Source organism: Papaver somniferum, chromosome 7, assembly GCF_003573695.1.
Source record: "Papaver somniferum cultivar HN1 chromosome 7, ASM357369v1, whole genome shotgun sequence".
Taxonomy (NCBI): domain Eukaryota; kingdom Viridiplantae; phylum Streptophyta; class Magnoliopsida; order Ranunculales; family Papaveraceae; genus Papaver; species Papaver somniferum.
In genome coordinates this window covers 208,935,878-208,963,725 of record NC_039364.1, presented here as the reverse complement: position 1 = coordinate 208,963,725, position 27,848 = coordinate 208,935,878, and the positions used below count along the sequence as shown (strand labels likewise).

Sequence of the window (27,848 nt, the reverse complement as noted above, 5' to 3'; positions counted from 1 at the left end):
GGTAGAGCTCCGGTCCGCGTCAGCAACAAACCCTAATGCCACCGGCACTGAAAATGCCCTTGATATCAACGTTCCTTCCAGTGACATCAATGTACCACCTGTCAGCATGATCAACACTCGCGGCGCCGCAGACTCTACCACCAACACCAGCGGCATAGGAAACGTTCCCTCAGGCATTACACCTACGATCACCAGAGCCAGAGATGTTGCCGCCACCCCCAACGTTTCTTCAAGTATAACAGCTCCAACCGTCACCAGAGCCGCTGCTACTCCACCATCAGGACGAGAGACTGGAGGAGCCAGAAGAATCCTATCTCCTCTTACCACTGTTGATTTGATGGAAAGACAAAAGATTCTCATAAGGCTCAGACAGACATGGCCACAACTCAGAAAGAGATACCTCTTTTCCTCAAGACACTAACGGAGCGGCTACTACAAGATTCACGTCAACCCCAGATGGAGCTGACAAGGAATACTTTTAACATCCGGCGCATGCACTTCAGCAGGACGCGCGTTTATAGATGAAGAGGCTCGCGTTTCTCTTGAACGCCCAGTAGAAATGAATCAGCAATCCAATTTCATTACACATGAATATCAGGAACGACTTCTCCAAAATCGAGGCAAAGAAAATCATCAACCCTCCTGAGTTCACAGAGACCCTCTTCTCGTCAGGAGCTGCATGATTTCTGGGGGCTTCGCCTACAAAATCGTGCAGTCTATGATGAAACATTTATGTGAGATTCTGTATTTCTCCAAGGAGCATCATCAAGACATATTTGCAACCCTCAACCGCACTGTATCAGGAAAGCAGCTGTTTCCAGCCAGGGAAGTCGTTTCCAAACCCCAACCTCTCCTGGAAAGAACGATTGATAGATGGAACTGGGGACTCCTAACCACTGTTCAGTTGAAGGATGTTGAGTTTGACAGCACGCTGATTGACGCGGCCTCCGACTTAAACATTGTAACCGTCAAGGCTCTGAGAGTTGCAAGGGAAAATCAAACAGAAGAAACATATTCTTACCCATGAAGAGAAAACACGACTTTCTGACCAACACTATTTGAGCCGCTTCAACGTTCCCTCCAAAAGCCTCTTCAACGTTCGCTCCAGAAGCCGCTTCAACGTTCGCTCCTGAAGCCGCTTCAACGTTCGCTCCAGAAGCCGCTTCAACGTTCGCTCCGCTTCAACGATCGCTCCAGGAGCCGTTTCAGTGCCCTCTCCAGGAGCCAAAGCCGCTTCAACCACACTCTTTCCTTCCAAGGTTCGTGCCTGTAGCCACCACACTCCTCCCTGTCAAGGGTCGTAATCGCAGCCAGCCAAGGTTCATAGTTTTGGCCACCTTTTGTATCATCCCGCCAAAGCTCGTGGTCGTGGGAAGTTTTGCTCGCTTACACATCCATCCAATTCCTTTGCTTCCATGGACGCTGACGCAATTCCAGCCTACCTACTTTGTTCCACGACAATGTAGACTCTTCTGATCACAACTGCTGCCAAGAAATATTGTTGCCCGTTTGTTGATACCATCCAGAGCTTCACCATAACAACAACTGCTAAAAAGAAACATGTAAACCACACTTGGGGACGGAGGCTTTACACGGAATCCCTTAACTATCAAAGCTCAGAAGACACGGTCAACCAAAAAGTCATAGCCACGACAAGGTCATCTACTCTTCAAAGGTGTAACGTAAGGATATCATCACCTCTCTTTATAGAAGGCGCCTGCAACACTTTACGAGGCCGCGACGGATCCCAAGCCTACTAGAGAAAACAACTTCAGTAACTAAAAAAAAGTACGACTGAGGACTAGTCATCGCAGTCCATCCATGACAACAATCAAAGATTCATGAGATAACTCCAGAGATGCGGCTGAAATATTTTCTTAAAGAAACATGGGGATCCACGATCAACAACTGGCGTGGATTCAAGGTGATACAATCAAAGTAGGCTACACTTGGGGACTGAAGCCTCCTTCGGGTTTAGAAGTTTAAACGCAGTCACCACCTTACCAGCGAATGCAGTATAAGAACATCTTCTACGAGAAAGTAGGCTCAGGATAACTACACATGGGAACCACCAGCATGGGAAGCCTTCACTTCCCTCAACCAGGTTATTTCTGATGAGAACATCGTCACTATCAAATCTTTACGAGCCGCAAGAATTTCTCAACATGAAGCCATACACGTGCATCAAAGACTCCAAAAGCACGCCGCAGAGATATTCACATATCCGGCCATGCCATCGGATCTATGATCAGGCATAAGTGTAACTGGAGACTCAAAGGATGTCGCTTGGAATGAAGTTCTCGAAGACTTGATAGCAGCACGTCGGCAACAAAACGTCTCTCAGCTCGTCTACTTCACCCAACGGCTTCGGAAGGTTTCGACCATACAAGCTACCACAACATATCATCACCGCAATTAGAAAGGCAAAGAATAATCCTTCCAGACACCGGCTCAGCATTCCAGAAACCAAATAACTTAAAGTCAAGGAAGGATCAACAACACAACTACACTCTCCAAGATCAGCCCTGACATGATCATTGCCGAGCATATATTACATCCATCCATCCCAGGTAAGGGTGCACACGGTACGGTTCGGCTCGGTTCTTGCCGAGACCGAGTACCTGTACCTTACACCCTTCGGTACCAAAAAAATGGACCGGTCCCGGTACCGAGTACCTCGGTTCCGGTCGGTACCGGTACCGGTTCCGGTTCCATTTCAGGGGAAAAAAAAACAGAAATCTACTGCCCTGTTTTTTACTTTTTTACCTGTTTTTTTACCTATTTTTCAATATCTCAAAGCAACAACTAATAAGTAGCAATATTAATAGCAAACCAAACAAACAATGTCTTGAAAATATTAAAAAAGAAGTAGCAGTAGTCATAGACACACACTAAGTCTTGAAAATGAGAAAATCTGATAAAAGAACAACTAGCAGTCTAGCAGTGCTGCAGTAGCCTTGAATATTGATCTTTTAATCCATGTCAGCAGCACTTGTGGTGTCATCATTGTTGATAGGACCAAGTAACGCTGCAAAAAAATAATAATAGCAGTTAGTAACCATTAGACTATATCTATTACTGCCAAACACAAGTAGTAATGTAATATGTTACCTTCTTCAATTTCAACATCATCATCTGGTATGTAATCAGATAGAAGATCAAGTTGTATTGGCTTCCTTAGCCAGCTTTGTGTGCAAAGCAATGCCTCAACTGTCCTTGTAGATAAAGAGCTTCTACAAGGACTTAAGACTCGCTTTCAGATACTATAACTCCTACACCTACAACTGCTACACCTACCACTGCCACAGATACAGTTGTTGGATCCTCAATGGTAGTTGTATACTTGATCATTGCATGTATATTATGTGTTTATATATACTTGAGAAGAGTTGATTTGATCAAAATGTTAAAGAAATTGACTAAAAATTTTGGCAACTCATTGCTTATAAATTCATGATAGTTCCAATTGAAAGATCAAAAAGCAAGATGTTTGAGGAAACTGGGCTACACAAGGTTCTGTGAACTGGTTATCTAATTACTTGTGAAAATCCATACAAATACCTCTGGAAGTGAACAATTTAGCTTTCTATTTCAAGTATGATTCATAATAAATGTTCAAAAACATTCATCAATAGCCTTTAAACTAACTCAATCAAAAGAATGGTAAACTAAATACTCAGAGTCAAATTCAACACCCATGTTAACATTTTATCAGCATTCACAAAACTAAAAAACAACTATTAGTCTATTACAGAAATTTTTAGGTAACCCTAGCTTTAGAATAGCATTTCCATCTTCACGGCTAAACTACTGCTCATGAATCAAAGATCTAAAAGCAAAAAAAATCATCCAAAAATGTGACAGAACACTAAAAGCCTAGATTTAGTTTCAGAAGTGTAAAAGAAACAACATCCATATGAAGAAGAAAAAGATCTTACGGTGATTGCAGTGAATCCTTTAAGCCGCTACTCGCTATGAAGGTTTGGTGGGAGATGAAGAAAATCCTTTAAGCCGCTACTCGCAGAGAAAACAAAAATCCGTTAATCTCAATCACAGATTCACAGACATGCATACAAAAATTAAAATCAAAAAATTAAAAATTACTTACCACCGGAATTGTTCTTCTAATTTTCTTCACACCGGAATTAAAAACGAAGAGACAGACGAAGTAATACGGTTTGAACTTTTAATCATTTGATTGAAGGTTAACAGAGAAGATGAAGATCAGAAGAAGGGGAGAATTTCTTCTCATTCTCAGAGAGAAGTACTGAGAAGAGGCGAGAAAAAACTAAGGGAACTGAAACCCTAATCTAATAATGTGAGCTTATATACCCCCTATTAATCCAATGGCTGAGACAAATCCCTTATCCCCTAAATCTAACGGTCAGAATTCGGGACTTCGGTCCGGTACGAGAAGGTTCATGTGTTGGACCGTGTACCTGTACCCCCAGAGCTCGGTTCCTATTTTTGGGACCGGTACTTGTACCTTGTACCTCGGTTCAGTCCAAAATCAGGTACGGTTCCATCGGTTCCGGTTCGGTCCGTCGGTCCGGCTCGGTTCCTGTGCACCCTTAATCCCAGGAGTGCAATGGAGTTTGGTAAATTTTGAAATCTATGGAGAGGTCAGATACTCATTCTTCTGGAGTCAGAACCTTATTACACATTCTGGAGAAGATCGATAGTATTGTTGAGTGGCTACATGCGCAACATGGAAAAGAACACTTACCTTGAGTTCTCCTGTCTCGCCTTGCTGCTGATTACAACTACCGGATATTTCTTTGTTGATGTTAATGCTAGCTATACCACCGCTAAAAATGACGAAGGGGAGCCGGACGCTGCAGACAAAAGCACGGAGCCGGATGAGGAACAAAAAACAGAAGAGGGTCGATACCCCTTTTCATACGAACGGAGTTTCTAGAGTTTGAACAGAAGCAAGATTCCTCCTTGCTCTATGAACGGGAATATAGATGACTGGGAGTATCACATTCATGATCCATATCCGAATAAGCCGTGTGCCAATATCTCCGCTCCATGGCCAAACCAGCAGCGCTCCAGCACAAGGAACACCAGTCGCTCAACCTTCATCATTGAGATTCAGCCAGCATTCCATCGAGCCTTTATATTTTTGTGAAAATCTTCTCGTAAATTACTCCTAATTTTTCTTAAGATAATACACGCGATAATTCTCAATTGATGCCCAAGCATTCACCGGATACCCTTGTAAAAGACAAAAGTTGTGAAATTATTTCAGAGTTGATCTTTTTGTAGTATGTTTTAATGTGCGTCGATCCATCTGCTACATATCAGGATGCCAACTAAACTCGCCGGATGGAAATTTCAAAACTTAACACAGGGAAAAGTATGCATTGTGATATTAAGATATACGGGAAAATCAAATACTTGCCTTCAGGTGAAGTATAATACATCACGCGATAAGTATCTCAGAACCCTCGTCAGGTAGTATAACTGAAGCTTCATATTCTGTTGGAAAATTGCAGTGCCTTTCATCTGTAGATTCTTTGTAGTGAAGGATAAGTTCGACAACTTTCTCGGTGGGACTGACATTACTCAGAGTCTCGTGTGCCTGAGAATACCTAATGGAAAATACGTTATGACGTGAGAGAGTATCCCGAATTGTTCCAAGAACATCTTTATCCAGCTGGGGATTTATTTTTTTTCGCACGGCCATCTAATGCTTTATTAGGATCATATACAAATTTATTTGAATAGAACTGATCTTTTCCCTCGTCGGATATTAGCACTACATTCATATGCAAAATTTATCTGTGCATTGAAAATATTTTCTGACCATTACCCTCCAGCTCTATCTTATGCAGTTTGCAATCAAGACTGGTAAAGTATTTGAAATATTGTATTCTTAGATGTGGTACCGGAATAACCTTGACCATGTATCATCTCTGTCGTATTGATCTGTCAATGCCTGGGGTTCAAGCAATATAGGTATTTTTACTTTTCCCTTGTGACAACATTTTCCAAATCTTGGGTTCTTCTTGGATGATTTGTATAACCTATCATCGATCCAATGTTTCACTCCCCATAGTTGACATTTAATAATCCATTTTTCCAAGATAATGTGGAACAAATAAATGTAAATCAACTTTCTGAGTTACAATGCTCTTTGTAGCAACGTCATAATACTGCATCATATGACACCACAAAACTCATCTGAATCATCCGATATACAAAATCTTCTGAGGCAACTGATCGGTACATAATAGCAAATATCTATATAGTTTATGCTAGATGTATACAGACGAACGTAAGAAAATACAACGACAACAAGGAATATATAGTTTAGGAGTTAGGTTACATATGACTATATATATATACATTTAACCCAAAGTACTAATAAATGAACCCATATTCGACATGCTAGCGTCAACAATCACATTGTCGTCTGTAATGCTTTAATTCCTTGGTATTATTTCAGTGTAAAATCAAACAAATATATTGGATCCCTAGACATGTGAAAATGACAGATTCCACATAGATAATTTATTCAGATTCTTACCGGACTTTTTGAGACAATACCCTTGTTCAAAATGTTTGAATAATATGTACGTGTCCGGTTAGGATAGGATGCCTTTAATATACATAATTAAATTTTCTCAGGAAAACGTGAGCTAAGAATTCAATGCAATAATCACAAGATCCAGTTTTCACAGTTAACATCAGTGCATGTTTTATACTTCTTCGGTGGAGGCATCTCTCTTATGCAGGACTTCCTTCAGTTTATGTGCTTGCTGGGCAACTTGCCGATTCTAATATATTGATAAACAAAATATTTTAGCTATTGTTAGTTATGTGGGTATTGTTACCGAAAATTTTCCAACAAATAATTATAATCTACTCATATTTCTAAGATAATCAACGTATAATTACACTACACATAGATCTCAATTACGCACATATCAACACATTTATATAAAAACAACAAAATTATACATTAACTGTAGGAGATGAGACATGTAGATTTAGGTGTCCACTATAGAGGTTGTGTTGGATTCTCGATGTCCAATCATTGTTTTTTTTGTCTCTTCCAGCATTTTCGCTAATATTTTTGTTGTCGGTTGACCATTTATTACAGAGGTAATAAGAGAAGCATTTTTTCTCTCCCAACATTTTTATTTTCCTGCGATCTTCTTTTAGTACTGAAGTTAAGATAATCATGCTTTGACGGCACGTCTATCCCATGAACAGAGGGAAAGCAACATGATTCTTAAATAACCAACAAAATAGAAAGGCAAAATATTCTTGCATGGATGATATATACGTATCAAGCTTGGGAAAACGATCGGCCAAAATTTATGCCTTTTTTGTGTTGTTCCCGTTAAAGTGATATATACATCTCTTGCATATATCTATTTATGGTATGTCTAGAAATAAAAATTAAAATACACTGTTACATGCAATTGTTTTTTGAGGAAGACATACACATGGTCCGAAAACTGAAAGAAAGATCAAACATGTTTTAGAAATCACATAGTCTTCAAAAATGGTGAAAAAAACATACTAAAACCCCACATTGTGCACCACATTCAGTTTAGCAGTCAAGTGATCGTCTTTCTTACAACAATGTTTAACATGTCAATTACAATGTAGCCCATAACCACTTAATCAAACTTTCTAAGAAACTACCCATACTTTATGAAAAACAGAATAAATGTGCACTACATTCAGTTTCACATTAGCCCAATATCAAGTGATTGTCTTTCTTACAACACTGATTAACATATCAATGAAGCCCCGAACCACTTAATTAAACTTTATAAGAAAATGTAAAGATAGTTAGGTTGCTAAACCTCTCTCAAACAGGCACAGAATATTTTCATTAATTGTTATGTTTTCTTACAGACACATAAGAGAATTACAGACATTATAAATGAAGTGATGATGACCGGTTACTGATTGGACAGTGAAACTGCCAACTAACAACTGACACCTATAAGTGAGTACACATGTGAAACGCACAGACAAATATTTGACTTGAAATAGTCAATGGTCCAACACCCCTCGCAAGACCAGTGTCTAAGAGACATTGAGCTTGAGTCTCAATGTGGCAAACCTGGTAGTGGACAGACCCTTAGTAAATATATCTGCAATTTGGTCATGTGTAGAGATGAAACGCACAGACAAGGCCTTCTCAGCAACCAATTCTCGCACAAAATGAAAGGCAATTTCAATGTGCTTCATCCTGTTGTGAAATATGGGATTAGCTGTAAGGTATGTGGCTCCCATATTATCACACCATAAAACAGGAGTTCTAGGGGATTGAAAAGATAATTCAGTCATAAGATATTGAACCCATAGCAGTTCAGATGTTACATCAACAAGAGCTCTGTATTCTGATTCAGTGCTGGAGCGTGACACAGTTTTCTGCTTGCGAGAGCACCAGGAAATCAAATTTGGACCCATGAAAATTGCCATTCCACCTGTAGATCGTCTGTCCTTAGAGTCACCTGCCCAATCAGCATCAGAATAAGCTTGGAGTTGAAGAGAAGAAGACCTTTTGAACTGCAAACCAAGAGATAATGTGCCATTTAGATATCTGAGTATACGTTTAACAACAGTCCAGTCAGCTTCAGTTGGATGTTGCATTTTCTGACAAGCTTTATTCACAGCAAATGCAATATCTGGCCTGGTAATAGTAGCATACTGCAATGCAACCACTGTGCTTCTGTAAAGTGCAGGATCATCAAAATCTGGAGATTGAGTAGGTGGAGTCACAGTAGTAAAAGGTGTGTTATAGGGATTGGATGACTTCATCTTTGTCTTGACAAGAAGATTTGTAATATACTGCTCCTGTGAAAGATGAATACCTGAAGAATTAGAAGTTGCATGTATTCCCAAGAAAAAATGAAGAGGACCCAAATCTTTGGTTACAAATTCCTTCCCCAGAGCATCAATTCGTTGATCAATTGCAGTTGTAGAAATTCCAGTGACTAAAATGTCATCCACATAGATAAGAAAGTAAATTGCAGCAGAACCAGTAACTCTAGAAAAGAGTGAAGTATCAGTTTTGGAAGCAGAGAAGCCATTTTTAAGCAAGAATTAACTTAGTCTATCAAACCAAGCTCTAAGAGCTTGTTTCAGTCCATAAAGAGACTTATGTAATTTGCAGACATGATTTGGCATGAACTTATCAATGTAGCCTGGAGGTTGTACCATGAAAACTTCCTCTGAAAGATGACCATGAAGAAATGCATTCTTCACATCCAATTGCCTTATCTGCCAACCTTTGTAGAGAGAAATAGAAATTATCATCCTAATTGTAGTAGGATTAACCACTGGGCTGAAAGAGTCTTGATAATCAATTCCTTTTATCTGATTGTAACCTTTAGCAACTAGTCTTGCTTTGTATCTCTCCACACTACCATCTGCATTCCTTTTAATTCTAAATATCCATTTACAACCAATAATATTATAACCATGCATTTCAGGCACCAACTTCCAAGTGCCATTCTGTAATAAGGCATTGATTTCCTCATCCATTGCAGCTCTCCACTTTGGGTCTTTACAAGCTTCTGAATAACAAGATGGAACAGTAATATCTTCACAAACTGATTGAACTTCATATGAAAATACTTTTGGCTTAGTGATTCCTCTTTTGCTTCTTGTGATCATAGAATGATCATTTGTAACAACTGGTTGTGTAGGAGGAGATGCAACTGTAGGTTCAGAAGTGGATGAAGAAGGTAAATGATATGAGTCAATGTCATTGGAAATAACAGATTCAGTAGGTGCAGGTGTTGAAACAGACATGGTGGATAGAGATGGATTGACAGAATGCATTGTAGAGAATAATTGTGCATATGGAAATTCATCCTCAAAAAATTTAACATCCCTTGAGATAACAATTTTGTTAACAAGAGGGTTTAGACATCTATACCCTTTGTGCAATTCACTGTAACCTAAAAAGATGCATTTGACTGACCTTGGTTGAATTTTGTGATTGTTAAATGGTATTAAACATGGATAGCAAGCACAACCAAAGGTTTTCAAGAACTAATAATCAGGTTTTAAATTGAAAAGTTTCTCAAATGGTGATGATTTTTGTAGAGTGGGGGTGGGAATCTATTGATGAGGAAATTTGTTGTTTCAAATGCCTAGGACCAACAAGATAAAGGCATGGAGGCATGAGTTAAGAGAGCCAAACCAGTTTCCACTATGTGTTTGTGCTTCCTTTCTATTGTGCCATTTTGTGCATGAGCATGAGGGCATGATACTTTGTGACCAATTTCACATGAATCCAAGTAACTAGAGACATTCATGTATTCACCTCCCCAATCTGATTGAACAAACTCAATTCTTCTATTAAACAAGTTCTCAACATGGCATTTCAACTTAATGAATGTAGGCAATACTTCAGATTTATAAGCAAGTGGAAATAACCAAGTAAACCTGCTGAATGAATCCACAAAAGAAACATAATACTTGTATCCATTTATTGAACATAAGGGAGAGACCCATACATCACTATGAATGAGATCAAGTGGACCATAAAAGTGTTTATGACTACTAGATTGATAAGGTAAACTATGACTCTTAGCTTGTTGACAAGCATCACATGTAGAGACATACAAGTGATCTTCAATAACATTGTCCACTGATGAGAGTATGTGTTTAAGAGTCTTGTAAGCAGGGTGACCTAATTTGTTGTGCCATTGAGTTGATGTAGAAGCAGCAGAAGTAAGTGCTTGTTTCAGCTGAGCATCTGTGAATTCCAGATGATATAGTCCATCTTTAACAGGTCCAGTAAGTAGAATAGCTTGAGTGTCCAGAGCCTTCACCAAAAATTTATCAGGATAAAACTCAAAATAACAATGATTTTCCTTAGTGAATTGTTGAACTGATAATAAATTCTTAGTGATGGAAGGAACATTTAACACATTAGAGAGAGTCTTAGTGGTTCCATTTGTAAAGAAAGAAGTATCAATGTGTGTAATATGCAAACCTGATCCATTGCCAACACGCACTTGATCAGAACCTTGATAAGGAGAATTCAAATTCAAATTTGATAAATCAGAAGTCATGTGGTGAGTGGCACCTGAATCTGGAACCCAACTGGATGTGGAGTTTGATGTAAAAGCAGAAGAATCATCAGTATAGGTTGCAAAAGCTTCTGGTTCTGGACACCAAAACTCATCAAAATCTTCAAAATAAGGTTCATAAGTTGTGTTATAAGCTTGAGCCATTGAATAGTCATTGGGAGCATATCTGTAATGGCACTCAGTAGCTTGATGATTTGGTTTGCGACATATTTGACAGTCTTCTGAGTATTGGTATCTGTTGGATGGAGGATAAAACTGAGTAGCATTAGATCGACAAAATCTGCCTCCTCCATCAAACCTTCCTCCTCTGAATCCACCAAGAAATCTAGCACCAGTTCGACCACCTCTATACATATTTGCTCTATTCATATGATTATGATTACTAGGATGAGACCAATTTGAATAGGAAGGAGGGTGAAAATTCTGATTAACTGAGTTCTGATAATAAGAATTAACAGGATAATTGTTAGAACCTGCTGAATTTTGATGTGCAAATGACTGATGGTGCGGTTGTTGCTGCTAAGATACATTAGATGAAGTTGTAGTTAAATCAACTTTTGAGTCATCATTCACTCGAATTTCTTCATATAAAAGCAATCCTAAAAGCTCAGATGATGTAATCAGATTCTCAGTCTTAAGCTGTTGAGTTGTAATTGAAGTTTTGAATGCATTAAACTCAGAAGGTAATCCTTGTAAGATGTGAAACACTAGATCTTCATCAGAAGTTGGACGATCAATTTGAGCAAGCTGATGAGAAATCGATTTAGCTTTGTTGAAATACACAAGCATCGAATCAGTGCTTTTCTTTAGAGTGACGAGATCTGTTTTCAATTGCATCAAACGATATTTGGTTGTAGCATTATAATTGTGTTGACGAAGAACCCAAACTTCATGAGAGAAAGTACAATCCATAACTTGTGAGTGAGTTTCTTCTGTACACGAAGAGAATAACCAAGATAGAAGAGCTTGATCTTGATTATTCCAGTAATCATAATCAGGATTTCGAATAAATTCAGATTCAGGATCTGTATCTTCAATATAATCCGATCTACTTAAAATTTTAGCGCCTTCTGCAGATGTTCTTCTGTAATACTTCACCGAACATTGAAATGATCCGTCTACAAATCGAAATAGATTGTAGCTTCTAAGTAATGAAACGATCTGAGATTTCCATAAGGTGTAATTTGTAGTTGTTAATTTGGTTTGGATGGTGGTTTAAAAGTTAATGCAATGTGTTTGTTAGATTCAGCCATTGATATTGAGTTTGATTAAAGAAGATAATGAAATTAGGGTTTGAAGGAGTCTGATACCATGTAAAGAGAGTTAGGTTGCTAAACCTCTCTCAAACAGGCACGAAATATTTTCATTGATTGTTATGTTTTCTTACAGACACAGAAGAGAATTACAGACATTATAAATGAAGTGATGATGACCGGTTACTGGATTGGCCAGTGAAACCGCCAACTAACAACTGACACCTATAAGTGAGTACACATGTGAAACGCACAGACAAATATTTGACTTGAAATAGTCAATGGTCCAACAAAAAACAATCCATACTTAGGTGAGTATCTCACTCTGTAGTTCACTACAGGGAGTATGCCGAGGAACCATTGTATTTTCCATGGTGTTTAGATCTCCACAATTGCACAAACAAATGACTGATTCATTAAGTTGATAATACACCTGGGAAAGGCTTGTGTTCTGCTTGTGTCGCTAATGGTACCGTGAGTGCATTGGTGCTTCTTGACAATGGTTAAGGTTTTCTGAAACTCTTAGGAGGTCCACATTTCAAGATTCTGCAAAAAAGTTAAATTCATACTCAACCTATGTCCAGCATAAGTTCAGTACGATTGGCGACATAGTTGTTATCTCGAGCATCCTGCAATTGGCGAAGTAGTTGTTATCTTGAGCATCTCGCGGTATGAATGTTCCTTGCTTGTTGTGTACGTCAGCATCCTCTGAGCTTTACTTTCCGCACGGGGATCGATAAATTGTATCCATTTGCTATTGTTATATGCGTATAGATGGTTGTCTGCATATATACACATGTGGCTGTATGCGGACGGTTGTAGCTCGCCATATTGAGGCATTCACCGTGCACGGTTGTATGCATATAGTGCATGGTTGTATGCAGATGCATACAGTGCATGGTTGTATGCAGATGCATACAGACTCGGTACCGTATGACTGCTTTCAAAAAACAAAAAAATAATAATTTGAGAACAGATGTGGTATGAGCCGAAACGAGAAAATAAGATAGAAGTAACAAACATTGAAAGAACATTTATTTATAGTCGTGCTTATTGCAAGGAAGAAACTTGGAACCATACAAAATAAAGATCAAATATTGTTTGTCGTCCAACTGACTGGATACCATAAAGAAAATCGCAACACGACGGAGGAACCGGAAGTTTCATTGATTACACAACTAAAATGTCCAGCAAGAAGCAACTGGGTTTTCTTGATTAGTTCTAATTCCCAATTGTACGGGTGGTATCCCCCTGCTAAGAAATATATTTTACAATTAATCGTATATTCTCTCCTATTTACGGAGGAAACGTGAGACCATACAAAACAAAAAGATTATTGATGATAAGTTTGACAAAATTAAAGTGGATGCAAGTATCGGTTGTTGTCGAAATGACAAAATACCATCTTTAAACCAATAATTCACGAGAATAGAAACAAAATAAAAAAAAATTGGCTGAAAACCATAAATTTTCCACATAGTTACCGTAACAAAATGGGGAAAAACCTGTGATGTACACAGGTTTGGTACTGGTGTGTCTCAACTCCTACGTGAGCCCCATTGGTTCTGACCACATTCTGCAGCAGCGGCTAGCTTGCGTTCTCCCCCGATTTTGGTTGTGTTCCGACTGCGCTTGATACCACTTTTATTTTGTTTTATTGCTGCATTCGATGAACAAACATAATACAGATTATTACACTTAAGGAACAAAACTTTTGTATCCTGCAAAACAAAACCAATGAATTATATTAATTGCTTGGTAAAAACCTCTGAGAAAATCAGGATTAGTAAAATCTATCCATTCCCCCTATTGCTTTTCTTTTTGATCCTTGTTCACAAACTGGTCCATGATTAATGCAGTGTTTCTACCACACAAATAGGAAGATCGAAGATATATGAGAAACTCTTAACAATATAATAATTAAATGACCAAGTTAGTAATCAAGAAAGCTGACCATCTTTATGCTGCTAAATATTTGTAATCAAGTTAAGATCCATTTAATGTTGGTCCATTGGCATCTTTATGCTGCTAAATATTAGTAATCAAGTTAAGATCCATTTAATGTTGGTCCATTGGCCTATTGTTGAACATAACTACACAAACATAAATCTAATGTTGGTCCATTGGCCTATTGTTGAACATAACTACACAAACATAAATGAAGGCTTACCTTTCTATAGTTAAATGAGGGTGTTCAATCAGTACCATGAAAACCGATAGATAATTGCAACCAAATGAGCTTAGATAATATGGTATACACCTCACATCTGCAAAAACAAATTACCAGCGGGAAGACCAACCCATAATCTAAGGAGTAACAATTCCTAGAATAATATCTCAAATTCACCGAGAAAGAAATTGTTACTTTAGGCCCATCTTGTAGTGTAAATCAAGATTAGACAATGTATAAAAGATACATGCATCTTCACTTTCATGGTTTTCTTCATCCTAATTTATTCGGTACTTCGATAAAAATATCAAGAAAATTATTTTCTGGTGATTGTTTGCTGTCATTTTCAATTCAGTTTTAAACTATCCATGATCCAGCGTTAAGGCATGCAATATCAATTGAAATAACCTGCATTGTACCTTTCACAACACACAATAAGCCTATGGAAATCCTTTAGTAGCCGTAGGAGTGAAAACATTAAACATCAGTCACCTCACCAATATATCAAAGCAGAGGAACCTAGGGCTTTAAAGATGTACAATCTATAGATTTATATAAAAAACTCAATAAGAAAGAACAAAGGAAGTGATATGTAGTGATAATGTTAGCCAGAAGAAGAAAGACGACCAACAGATATAAATGGTCATTTGTACTTCGCAGCGATTGAATGAATAATCATTTGTCAGGGACAATTCTACAAAGTGTTACCCAGAATTGGTTAATAACTTAAACTGTTTTGCATCCGAAAAGTATGATGTAAACACCATCTAAGCTAAGGATTACGGCGCTTCAACCCGATGGTTTTCTTTAATACATCCAACAAATTAGTTAAGCACCGACTAAGAAAAACATTCCATCGACAAATCTAGTTGTTGTTTGCTTGATCTTCTTTTCTCATAGCAATTCAGAGAGTAGGATCATCTTATTAAACCGAGCACCTTTATGAAACTAATATAAACAGCCCCTCCAAAAACAATAGCAGACAAACACAATAAGAGAGAGCTAGAGATAATCAACCTTCAAAGTACGTACCTCGAGGAATCAGGAATAGGATTCGTAGAGCATCTTGCAAAATCAGGAATAGGAATAGTCAGGGTGGTGGTGTTAAGGTATCTCTTGAATTTATTTGAATCCCTGCAAAATTCAAAAAATGAAGAAAGAAAATCATAGACAATCCAATTTAGATCGAAACAAAGATAATTGAAACTTAATGATGTATTAATAACTACCGAACAACCAAATGCAGATCGAATGAAGGAAAATTATATATGTGAACTGAGTTTTCTGCTCTTCCTTCTTGAATTTGAACCCAATGATTTATTTTCAAACAGAAAAAAGAAATCAATACCAACTTTTAATTTAAGTCCACAAAACAAAATCTTAAGAACGCCCAAAACTAGGAAATCTTACCCTTCTAAAACATCTCATGGATAATGAACAATACCATTTTTTTTTCCTCCTTGTTAAAGCTCTAGGATTCAACTTGATCTTCCCTATTTTACTCTGCAAATCTTCTCAATGAGAGTTGCAAGTGTCGGAGCTTCCTATTACAGTAATTCCCTTTAATTTGGTTTGTCGTGGTTATTCCATCCCCAGTATCAATATTCACTTCCTCTAACTTTTGTGATATGAAGAATGTTGAGCATCGACATCACAGTTTCCGATGGATCCCTGCGACAAAACTGTCACTGGCGCAAGATAGATATTGTGATTCTGCTTCTTGATGCGATGATCTCTCACCAGCTTCATCATTGACATATACAAACACCTATGACAGAAGGAACACTTAAAGTTAACCACATAATAAAATAACTGATCTATCATTAACTTAATCCTATTTCAAAAAGTTCATTTTTGCTTGAAGATGAGGTAGTGTCTGCTACATTTTATTCAGAAAATAAAATAAAAATAAGTTGGCTACCTTCCAATCATTACCTGGCTAAATACATAATGTTACACTCGTGTCTGCAAGAACCGCACTAACCGGTATCACTCCAACACCTAGTGCTTTGCTTAGTGTTTGAAGGTAATTAACATGAACAGTTATACCATAGATTACTTGGCACATTGATATACTAAAAGTCTTTGTTATGCCATTGACTTGCCTTGTTTTTCCACTTCCTCGATGTCTCGAAACATTTCATATTTCCTCACTTCACAATCATTAATTGGAAAGAAGAGAACGGATCAGAGCCAAAAAAAAACACTCTTTGTACTCGCCTAGCTAAGAAGATCTAATACAAATTTTGATTCTTGGAATACTTTTCTCCTGCAAATTAAGTCGATGAAGCTAAAGATATCATATTTAATAAAATTGTTCAGGCATTCCATACTCCAGAGATATGTATCGACTGCAAATCCAGCAAACATACAACTAAAAAATAAAATCATGGTTTGTTTCAACGTGTTGCATGATTTCGAGATATCAGATAAGCTATTTATTGAATGACTGTATAGTCTATACACATACTACAATAGTAATATGTTGTTTTCTATTATTTTTGTACTTTCTTCAGTTTAAGCCAACAGAGAGCCTAACCTTATTTAGGAATCCTCAAGAAGATAAAGAAAAGAAGGCCAAGCTTTTAGAGTGTCTGTTTTTGGGGAGTTCAGCAGCTGATGTTACTAATCTTGCATGTCGATATAAATCTTCATCGCCGAAGTCGTGATATTCCCTCTGCAATTACAGATGCTATCATAAAATTAAGTAATATAATCATATGTATGATCTGGATACATTAATTATATTTAGTTATGTATTTATAAAGATTTGAATCAAACAAACAACATACCTTAATAATTTCATAAATGAGGTTTTTTTAGACAAAAACACCATCCCAAAATGTTACAAGTCTATAGGTTTTCCACACCATCCTGGTTATGCATGAGAAGTTTGTCCCCATTGATGTATTCAGCTTTCTATCTTATTCAAATCCCCAAGCTTGATGTCATAGAAACTGCTAGGAACCTCCGCAGTCTTGCAGAATTTGTAGGATTTCAGTGGCTCGCCACTTTAGTTGGTGCAGTAGGTTCTATCTGAAGCAACCTAACAACAAACAACAATTTAAGGAGTACTAAACATATATGAATAAAATTATAATGTTCAAATTGTCAGCTCAAGAAAAAATAATGTACCACAAAATAAAACAACCACCACATCAACGGTTTCATTTCAACACATAAATAAAATCTTGCATGTGATCTAAAGATAAAAACTTGGAGTAGAAGGAGAAACATAAGTAGATCAGGCTTCCTCCAACTCTTTTTTCATGAGTTTTATCCTTGGCATGCTAAACTATATCGAATTCTGATTCAAAATCAACCAAAAACAATAAGTTGGCCAATAGCTAACAAGGATAACAATACTGAAACAGATGAATATTGTACCTTCCCTTTGTTGTGGTACACAGAAATACCATCAATTGAAACATATGTCACTCATCAGATTATCATAATCATTGGAGTCGAAGAAACTCTGCAAAGACATGGTAGCCCAAACAATTTGCACATATGAAACTTAAGTACGAAAGAAGATGTCCATCTAACCATACTGAACATGCAAATGATGACCAATTTGATAATATTTTAGAATCTGAGAACCAATTTACGTACTCAAACACCATCTCTAGGCCACATGAAACTTAGCAGTATAAGAGATGACCCTAATTTTCTTGAAATGCAACTTATATTAGTATCACAACACGACAACCTACACAACCCAGGACAAATAGATAATTGGTTACTGTTTTTTAACTGATATTGGGTTGGTATTTATACATCTAATATCAACGCTTTCAAAACAACGCAGATTAGATGCAAATACACTAGCCCCATCCTGTTAACAACAGTTCCTTCCTCTACGAATTGTGTAGAGAGCATCACCCATGTGAGATTGTATCTCATCCTCTTCTGAACCCATTGTCATCTAAGACTTTATAAAAGTTAAAGCTTGAATTCGCCCATACCTACAACTACCGCCAAGTGGTGGTATATTTATATATTTGTTGTTATAATAGTTAACTTGCTTTTGATTATGTACAATGTTATACTACTGTCCAGGTTGACAGTTAAAGCCAATTCAAGCAAAGAATTATTCGCAACAATTCCACAAAAAAAGTTTAAAATAAAATATAAGAAAACCAAAGTAGTTTATCCGATGTCAATAAGAAATTAGGTTGGCTATCATTCACTGAATTTCGCACTCCAATGATCTGCCAACATCTTTAAACTTTCGGAGACAAAGGAGCAGAGGAAAGAGCATTTATTCAGCTGGGGATTTCGTTTCGCACGAAAGTACGGGGTCTGATTAGGATCATATACCTACAGCTGTGAATAAATTGGGTATTTTCCTTCATCAGGTACTGACATTCCCGTCTTGTGACGTAGTTTATGTTGGGGTTTTGTTCCGTATACAAAATTATATGGCTGAAATTGGACTTTAGGTAACAGTTTTGCAGCAGAAAATAGTGATCTATGATGCAGAAAACCGTGGCTAAAAGGCTATTTCGGGTATAAATTGTCTACAAGGTTTACTTGGATTAGGAAACTTGTATGACGGTTTGGAAGAGTGTTTTCCAAGTTTGAGGTTTCCTAATTAAGGTGTGAGTCTATTTTTAGGAGTTCTAAGACTCGGGGAGCAAGGATTTAACTACTATATAAGAAGGTTTATATGGTGAGTAAAAATCATTCTCTTGGTTAATTCTCTTGAAGAATCCTCTCTCTTTATGAGAGTATTTGGGTCATAACCGTTGTGTCCTATAATGGTTGGTGATAGGAAAATATCTATATGAGAAGAGTGACTTGTAGTGAGAACGGGTATGGGAGAAATCTAGGGTTTCTAGGGTTCATATGGGGGAATCTAGAATTCATGATGTTCTTCATGTTCTTGTCTAAAGTCGAAGCAACCATGGCGGTGGAGGTTTATGGAAGAAGAAGAACAAAGCAAGAGGTAAACTCTTTGTAATATGTCTTATTGTTTCTAACGTTTAGCGCTAGTGGGTTACATAACTAGTTGATTATGTGATGTCTGTCGATGTAATAACTTGTTATGATAATGAAGATTCTCGGGGTGGTTTTGGCCGTGGATGTAGCCTACAAAGGTGAACCACGTAATCTTTGTTTCGTGTGTGATTGTTTATTATCGTATTGATTATATATTCGTGATAGTATTATCCGATCATGCTAATCTAAAGATGTAAGAGACGGATTCGAGCCAAGTTATCTAAAGTAGGATGTTTCATGGAATTGACTTCAGTGGAAGCATGTCGGTTCAAGATGAACGTAACCTCGGTTTCCCGACAGTTTCCTGGTATTGAAAAGCATTTCGGACCCTTACGCTTTAGAGCTCTGTCATCCAGTTTGCAACCAAGATTCGTCTTCATCATCCGACAGGCCGCACACCCGAATCATCTGATGCAAAATCTTCAGCAGCAATTGTTCTGTGCACAACAACACATACATTCAATGCCAAACATACATGGACAAATATAAGAAAGTATAAACCTGCATGAAAAGGAATATCAAAACCAAATAAATTAGTGAAATGCACATGGATGTGGAAAAATATGACATATTTTTGCAGTCATGTTGGGTTTCTATTTTTTCATGTACTGCTGCTCCCAAATAGACAAATATAAAGGGGAAATATTAAGATGTCACAAAAATGTCAATAGAAGGTTTAACATTTTAAGCTGGATATCAAAAGAAATAACTTATTACATCAATAGAAGGATTGCGGGAGCAAGGATTTAAAGCATAAATACATGCTTATGGTAATGGAAATTATATGACTAATTTATCGCTTCTAAAGAGCTGAACAACCAAAGAATGTCATACTCCAAATGAAAATAAATAACAACTTGCTTAAGAAGCATTGAGATAAGGAATGATCAGGATATTGTACATACGATTTGAGATTCTCAGTGGCTAAACCATCATATATGAGTTTGATAATTTGATTACTAAAATACAATCAAGTATCTCATGATAATTGGAAATGCTGTTTCAGAATATTCACCACTCAAGATGCTAATGAAGATTACATATATTTAGCAAGTATTTTTTGGGTCCCGAAGAACCATAGAAACCTTTGAAGATGAAGAAGAATACTAATTATATACAGAGATGGAAGACTCTTAAACTTAAAACACACAAAAAAAAATTGAAGTGTAAAATCTGATGATGAAAAAGAAGAAAGTACCTGGCGGGACAAATTTAGTTTCCCGATTAAAAATAAATTAGATTGAAATACTCAAGTATCAGGCATGCCCTCCTCCTCGAATTTAAAGTGAAATTGGCTTTACAAAGAAGCGAAAACTGACTATCCCTGGCTTAAAACTTATAAGAAGATAGAGCTTTGTGACACCACCATCATTCTTTAGGAAATGATAACGGCTAGTAGTTTAGAAGCATCCAAAGGGAATAAAGAAGGAGACAATTCGGGTTTACTTACATCCCATCAAAACCGGTCTGGTGGTGGTGGTGAGAGACCAACTATTGATTCTTCATTCTCTTTCGAAAAAATCAGTTTACTAACCATAATCCCAAAGCATGTAATTTCAGCATGTTGGATTTATTCATATGCACCGGTGAGTTAATTGGTTGGATCCCAAACGGGAATGTGGATGGTGTCGATGAAGCCGATTAGACGCTGAGTGTTTAGGCAAATAATTGTGTGAAATTATGAGATACCTAAAAGAGAGTATATATTCACGAAACCTAAAATAATAAGACTGGACTATATTCATCACTAACTTGTATATTCAACCAAAAGAAGTAAGACCATAAGAACTAATGACAGTTAACACAATTTGGCGTGATTCGAACATGCAACCTTCTGACATGGAGTCAGACGCGCTGTCATTGCGCCACAGATTCATACTCGTGCACATAAATCATCGGTTAGTTAAGAAAGTGAGGGATTCCCAGAAGGTCCATACATGGGATCGACATAACTTAGATGGTTATATGGCTTCTGGTTACGTAGAATACACATCTACTACGTATAAAAATGAGATACTGAAACTCTGCGAACGATAAAATTGATGTACTGATTTGCAACTCAGGATCCATGGTTAGAGTTCAGATTTTGGGAAGAATGTTTTGTGAAAGTAAAGTAACAAATGCACATGTACATCAGTATCTTTTACCTTTAGATGGTGAAGTGAAAAAAAAAATAAAAGCCTTACCCTTCACAGTTAGTAAAACATAAAATCCCCGTCTGGGTATGTGCCCTTGGATTGTTGTCGCATATTCAGCTCCTGTTGCAGCTGCTACCGCAGTTTTCTTGATCTACCCAATAGTTCAAGAAGTACTTCATTCTTTGAAGACTGATTTTTATTCCAACCACTGTCACTATTTTCTCGGTAAACAAAATTTTAGGGGAAGCTAAATCCAAAATTGATCATAAGTGGCAAAAAATATGCACATAAATTAACTTCCTCATCAATTTTCCAATAGTATCATACTAAACAGGTATACTAATGCAATTGTAGCTCAATTTAACTCTATATTTCTTATGTGATGTCTAAGTGTAATGAAAGAGAGCTTTCTTGGGTTAATTATAGAGAGTGCAGACTGTATTTAATCTGTACTCAACACTAATGGATATCCTTTAAATCTAGATGAATACTAACAAAAAAAAAAACTGAACAACCTTTTGATTTTCTCCTCTAAAACTATAATCAAGAGAGTGATTGCTGAAGAGGTACCTGGGAAATCCTCAAGGGAGTTGTATCTTTGAAAATTTTGCAGGAAAAACTCTGATTGGAAAACAGTTCACGAAAATATTTAAGAACAGTACAGAGGCATAAAGGGAAACCCCAATATATTACCATGGCACCTTCTGACCCGGCGGAGAACCCATGGTGATTTGACTTCACTTGAATGCAATCACCTTTATCATTTCTTTTGGTAGTCAATTTTGAGAACTCTCCAATCAAAGTCGGGTCAACGTTTATTGATTAAAGAGAAAAAAATATAACTACAAAAACGATGTTTAATAGTTTCATTAATTTTATTCTTGAAAAGAATTGCAGCATGGTACTACTTACAGTAAAACCCATATCGAGGAACTAAAAATGACATGAATCTGTAAGAAAATGGGGGAAATAACCCTTAGATAGACATGAACATATTTACCTATGATTAGTTTCATAACTGCTGTTATCTGTAACTCAAGTTGTTTCGATGCGATGAGATTCATTTTGGTGCTTTGCAATTTAAACACGTTTGTCTGAATACGACGTCATAAGAGAAACCCAAGTATTATTCGGACATGGAAGACTACATCTTTCATTCCATTTCATTCCAATAGTTTATTAGCATCCTAGTTGCTGCTACTTCCTGCAAGAATGTTTCAGAAAAAAAAATCATCAAACAAACTATAAGTCCTTATTCATACTAAAAAACTTGTTGCGGGTGAAAAAAATCAAAATAGTAAATTTCTATTTGAGAGTCGATATTCGCTGGAGCTAGCACAAAAGCATATGGTGAATATGAGAGAAATCATAGAATCTTAGAGATACACCCTTCCTGTGTTATTTGCAAGCTAATTCAGGAATCAACTTAATGTAGTACAGGTGAAAAATGGTTAATCTAGAAAATACAAATTTACTTTATTTCCTATAACAAACTCTACAAATTTCCAGGCATATGCGGCATCTGTTAAATAGTTCAGTTAACATTAACAAATCATGTTTATTTGATTTAACATCATTAACTCAAAAATGCTTTAGTGATATTCAAAACAGATGGAAGGGTTCTAAAAAAACACCCATAGCAGCTTTTTTATCCAATTTAACGGAAAATTTACACAAACGCACCCATCCCAAAAACCAACTCAGGATTCCACAATATCCAATCCAGCAAAATCATGCAAGGGATGGAATAAGTTAGCTGCATCCAGATGGTAACCTGGAACCAACCTTTCCCAACACTTGCTTAGCCCTGCGGACACGATGTTGTAGTATAAACAAAAACCCAACATTTGTGCTCCCTGTCCGCCCCTGGCACAGACAATGTAGCCTACAAAAATCAAAGACCACACATAAAAAATAAAATCAAAAAACATTCGTAATGCAAATTAACAAAACGCATATTGGGGTATAAACCTTTAATGTGGATATGCTTCCCTGCACCAAGTAAACCGAAGTAGTTACTAAAGGTAAACTATAAAACTTTAATTTGGTTAAAAATTTATTACCTTTGCTTATTGTAATCTATAAACGTCCACACACCAACTTGGATCAATCGAACAACTTTTGTAAAATAGTCCACTGCATGAGTTTCACATACTAAAATTGCATAGATTAAAAACCAACTATCCATGTACCAAATAGAACTGAAACACCCTTTAACATTTTCACATGAGACAAAGCAAGTCTAAAACTGCTCACCTGCCTGGAACTACTATAAACTTGTGTATGTACTGGTGGTTGCTTGTCCTAATGTTTATTTGGAACAGAGACGAAGTAATACATACACCTGTACACATGAGATAAAGCAAAAAGAGAAACACCCATAAGCTAGCATTGTATGGGTATTGGAGTGCTTGGTGGATCTTGTCCTAATGTAATTCATAAACAACTGTGCGAATTGAATGTCCTATGTCATTGACGGCAATCAAGGAGTGACAACATAACTTAATTATGGTTGCAATTATCTCTAGAGACGACCCTAATTTTTTTGAAATACAAAACTTAAATCAGTACCACAGTACGACAACCTACACATCCTATAATAAAGAGATAACTGGCTACTGTTTTTGTGGAATTAGTGTGTCCGTGGTTGAAATAAAATATTTGACTATACATTAAATTGTCTTGGTGGAAATTGCATTAGTAAACGCCGATTAGCTCAGTCTAATAGTGGGACTACCAACATGACTATTTTGACAACTGAGGTCAGCCCCGAGTAACGGCAAAAGTAACTATTAATAGATATTTTCGAACATCCCTTACCTCGCCACTAAGAGTGTCTTCTTAACCTCAGGCAACATGTTGTGCAGTACCAACTGTTGTTCACAATGCAGTTCTCATCCTGACATGGATGATAATTAGCTAATTGGTTAGTGTATGTACATCTAATCTATGTTGCTTTTGAGGTAACTCAGTTACATATGTTTTGCTACCAAGAGTTACATGGTTAGAAATTTTTGTTTCTTTTTTCGATTTTTAATCTGGATGAGGATAAGAGCTATTTTTCTTCATTCATAACAGTAGGAAATGGCAATTCAATGATGCTATGGACTTCAATTGACATATTCAGTGCACCTGCTTAGATATATGAATAGAAGTTCCCCATCTACAACTGTTATATGTTGGCGTTCTTAAGCTTCTCTAAAATAATGAATTTATGTCAATCAATAGAAAAAAAGCAGAAATTAAATATACAAATATCAATGGCTGACTTAAAATCGGTAAAATCGCTAAGGAGGCATCAATTAATGTCCTACAATGGAAAAGGGAAATACAAAATGATATCCAAAAAACCTAATCAGTATATTCAAAATCCAAGAAACAAATAAAAATAACATGAGAAATCGTAAGTTTACCTGTGATTTTATCTGCCTTGCATAGACAACAACTTGATATAAATACAACAGTGGCGTATCTACAATCTAAGGAATATTCGTGATGAATTACATGACCTATCATGGTTACCACTATCTTCAAGCTTAGTGAAATTTTAATTTATGGCTTGGAATTTTCTTGTCGTCCTCGCTGTCTATAGTAACCTCAGTCTAAAGTAGATATGATTGTTGCATAGACAACAACTTGGGATTAATAAAATGGTGTTATATTACTATGTATTGCGTTATTGTATTGATGTTGTAATGTGCCCCGTATTTCCGTCTTAATCCTACCTTCTCAGCATTTGCATAGAGTGATGGCAAGATTCTTTTTACTAAAACAGTGAGAAAACATATAAGAGGACTATCTGATCAAAATAAATAAAAAAATTGAAATCAGTGAAAAAGAATGGACAATCAAATGCTAAGAATTGAAATGATAGAGATGAGAGAAGGAGAAATCATTATAAATTATCAAAACTTTAGCAATGCAGATTGAATAAATCAAAGAGAGAAGAAATTACCACGAAAAACGAATCAAATTTGATGAAACACCCATTCTTCAAATCAGTTTCTCTTCACCTAAAAAATGAAAACAAAAATAAATCAGTAACCAATATATTATAAAAAGAATTCAACCAAACACCAACCCCTGATTTGTTCCAAACAAATTCCGAATAACATATAATCTCACTTTGAAATTATTAAACCTCAAAGACCTTACTATATGGCTATAACTGATTTATTCTCAAGAGATATGACTAATCAGTACTTATAAAAATTCCAAAAACTAAAAGGTAGAACACCTTTATAGCAATTGTGATGATTGAGAAAACTACAAAATGTTGATTCAGTGAAGACCATCAGAAGTTAGTGTGTATCCATCAGTAAGATCTAATTTCAAAAGACGACTATCTCCATTAAAGTACACCACTTTATCTTCTTCGCTTATCAGGTAGTCATTGAATGAACACACTCTTTTCAAACCCATGTGTATACTTCTCCATTCACAACACGTACAATAGAACTGATATTACCTACTTGTATACAATCATAATATACACAACCAATTCCAAGTGTTATTTGATACTGAAAGACGATCGATGTGCCTATCTAGATGTACCCCTGACAAAAGATGCTTCATCTGGAAGAATAAAAGCCTCTGGAATTTCCTACAATATAATCGTCAATGCAACAAAAATTAACACAAATGAAAGTAACAACAGGACATCATCGTAAGCAACTCTACCAATGTTAGTAAGTACCCCACCACAAAGGATAATAGGCAACAGTAACAACAGGACATCTTCACATGTAACTCTAAACAGTGGTAGTAATTACCCCATGTTTTCAAGAAGTATAATGGATATTTCCCATACAGTATCCTGCTACCTACACTCCTTTGGTAGATTTAGAGAGCATTCACCACCACAATGAACCTACAAATTAAAAGTACACCTCATAATATAGTTCTGAACAGTGTTTGTCTGCTCAGAAAGACCCAATGACAAAGATGCACGACGTTTTCTTCATTCTCCTATACTTAACTCAATTGTTCACAATTGAGCCTTACGATGAATTCGTTCCATGCATCCTCATGTAAAATCAAGTAATAACAGAACATTAGTGACAACACTTCCTATTACAACCTGGCTTAATAAACCTGGTGGTATCAAGGCAGAGAAAAAGAAGTAGCTCAACATCCACTAAGCTTAAAATAGCTCAGTCAGCAAAGCAGAACAACCAACATATTATGTGAGAATTTTATTTGAAGTCGACCATGAAACACCCTCTCCAACTTATGATTTAGAGAAAGTAAAAACATTTTATCATTGGCAGTTTAAAAAGTAACCAAAAGGGCTATCTTGCTCTATGATGTTAAATATGCATGTTATGCAGATTTCACAACCCATATTTTTATTTTTTTTTAATTAGCAAGCCCGGATAGAGAGCCTATTTCCAACATTTGCAAGCAATCACTGAAAGGTTCAACAAATACTCAAAAAGTAATATTAACTCATTAGATTGTTACAATATATTCTCAAAGAATTTCACATAATCTTGTTGGAAACAGTCAATTCAGGAAAGCATTGTCTCGATATAAAGATTTATAATACCAACAACCATTCTGAGAACTAAAGAGTAAAGACTACATTGCAAGCATTCAGGATTCTTTAACTGTGTACTAAAAACTACATCGCAACATTCAGGATTCTTTAACAGATAGTTGTTAAGTGATAAAGTAGAAGATGAACATGCAATAGATATTGCTTTGAAAAAATTTAGCAGTGTTTTAAACAAAATCATCACTTACTTGTTGGAGTGCCAGGAAATTCTATGTTGTAGGTCTCTTCTTATCCCATTGAGAAAGTGCAGAACTATTTATGATGCCTTGATTTTAGCTAGGCTCTCACGCTGCAAAGAAATTTCAATGGGAAGAGCAAATCATTACTGCTACTAAACCATTTCAGCAATTCATGATGAAGATGCTACTAAACCATTTCAGGAAACTGTGGTGAAGATGCACGTGATGCGTACCTGCACAAAGCACTGAGATAAGGTTAAATATGCTACTTCCTTTCAATCACTTTAAGAACAAATACAAAGTCAACTTGAGAGATTATCTTTACGAATATAGTTAAGTGGAAGCCCGCATTAAATTAAAAGTGATTGCGGGCATTCATAACTGTAAAACATAGAGAGACCCACAGAAAAAGAAAAATCTAAAAATACATCACTACTGCACTGACACAATCTTAATGCTTTACTTCCAAAATTGAATT

General features: G+C 36.6%; 1 long non-coding RNA gene across 1 annotated transcript; it reads right to left on the bottom strand.

Moving 5' to 3' along the window:
* Positions 1-23,890: 23,890 nt before the first annotated feature.
* Positions 23,891-27,459, bottom strand: LOC113296650. Its single transcript, XR_003333094.1, has 3 exons — positions 27,380-27,459; positions 25,590-25,647; positions 23,891-23,978 (listed from the first exon to the last, which is right to left on the bottom strand). It is a non-coding gene; the product is annotated as an uncharacterized LOC113296650 (long non-coding RNA).
* Between the last annotated feature and the right edge of the window lie 389 nt (positions 27,460-27,848).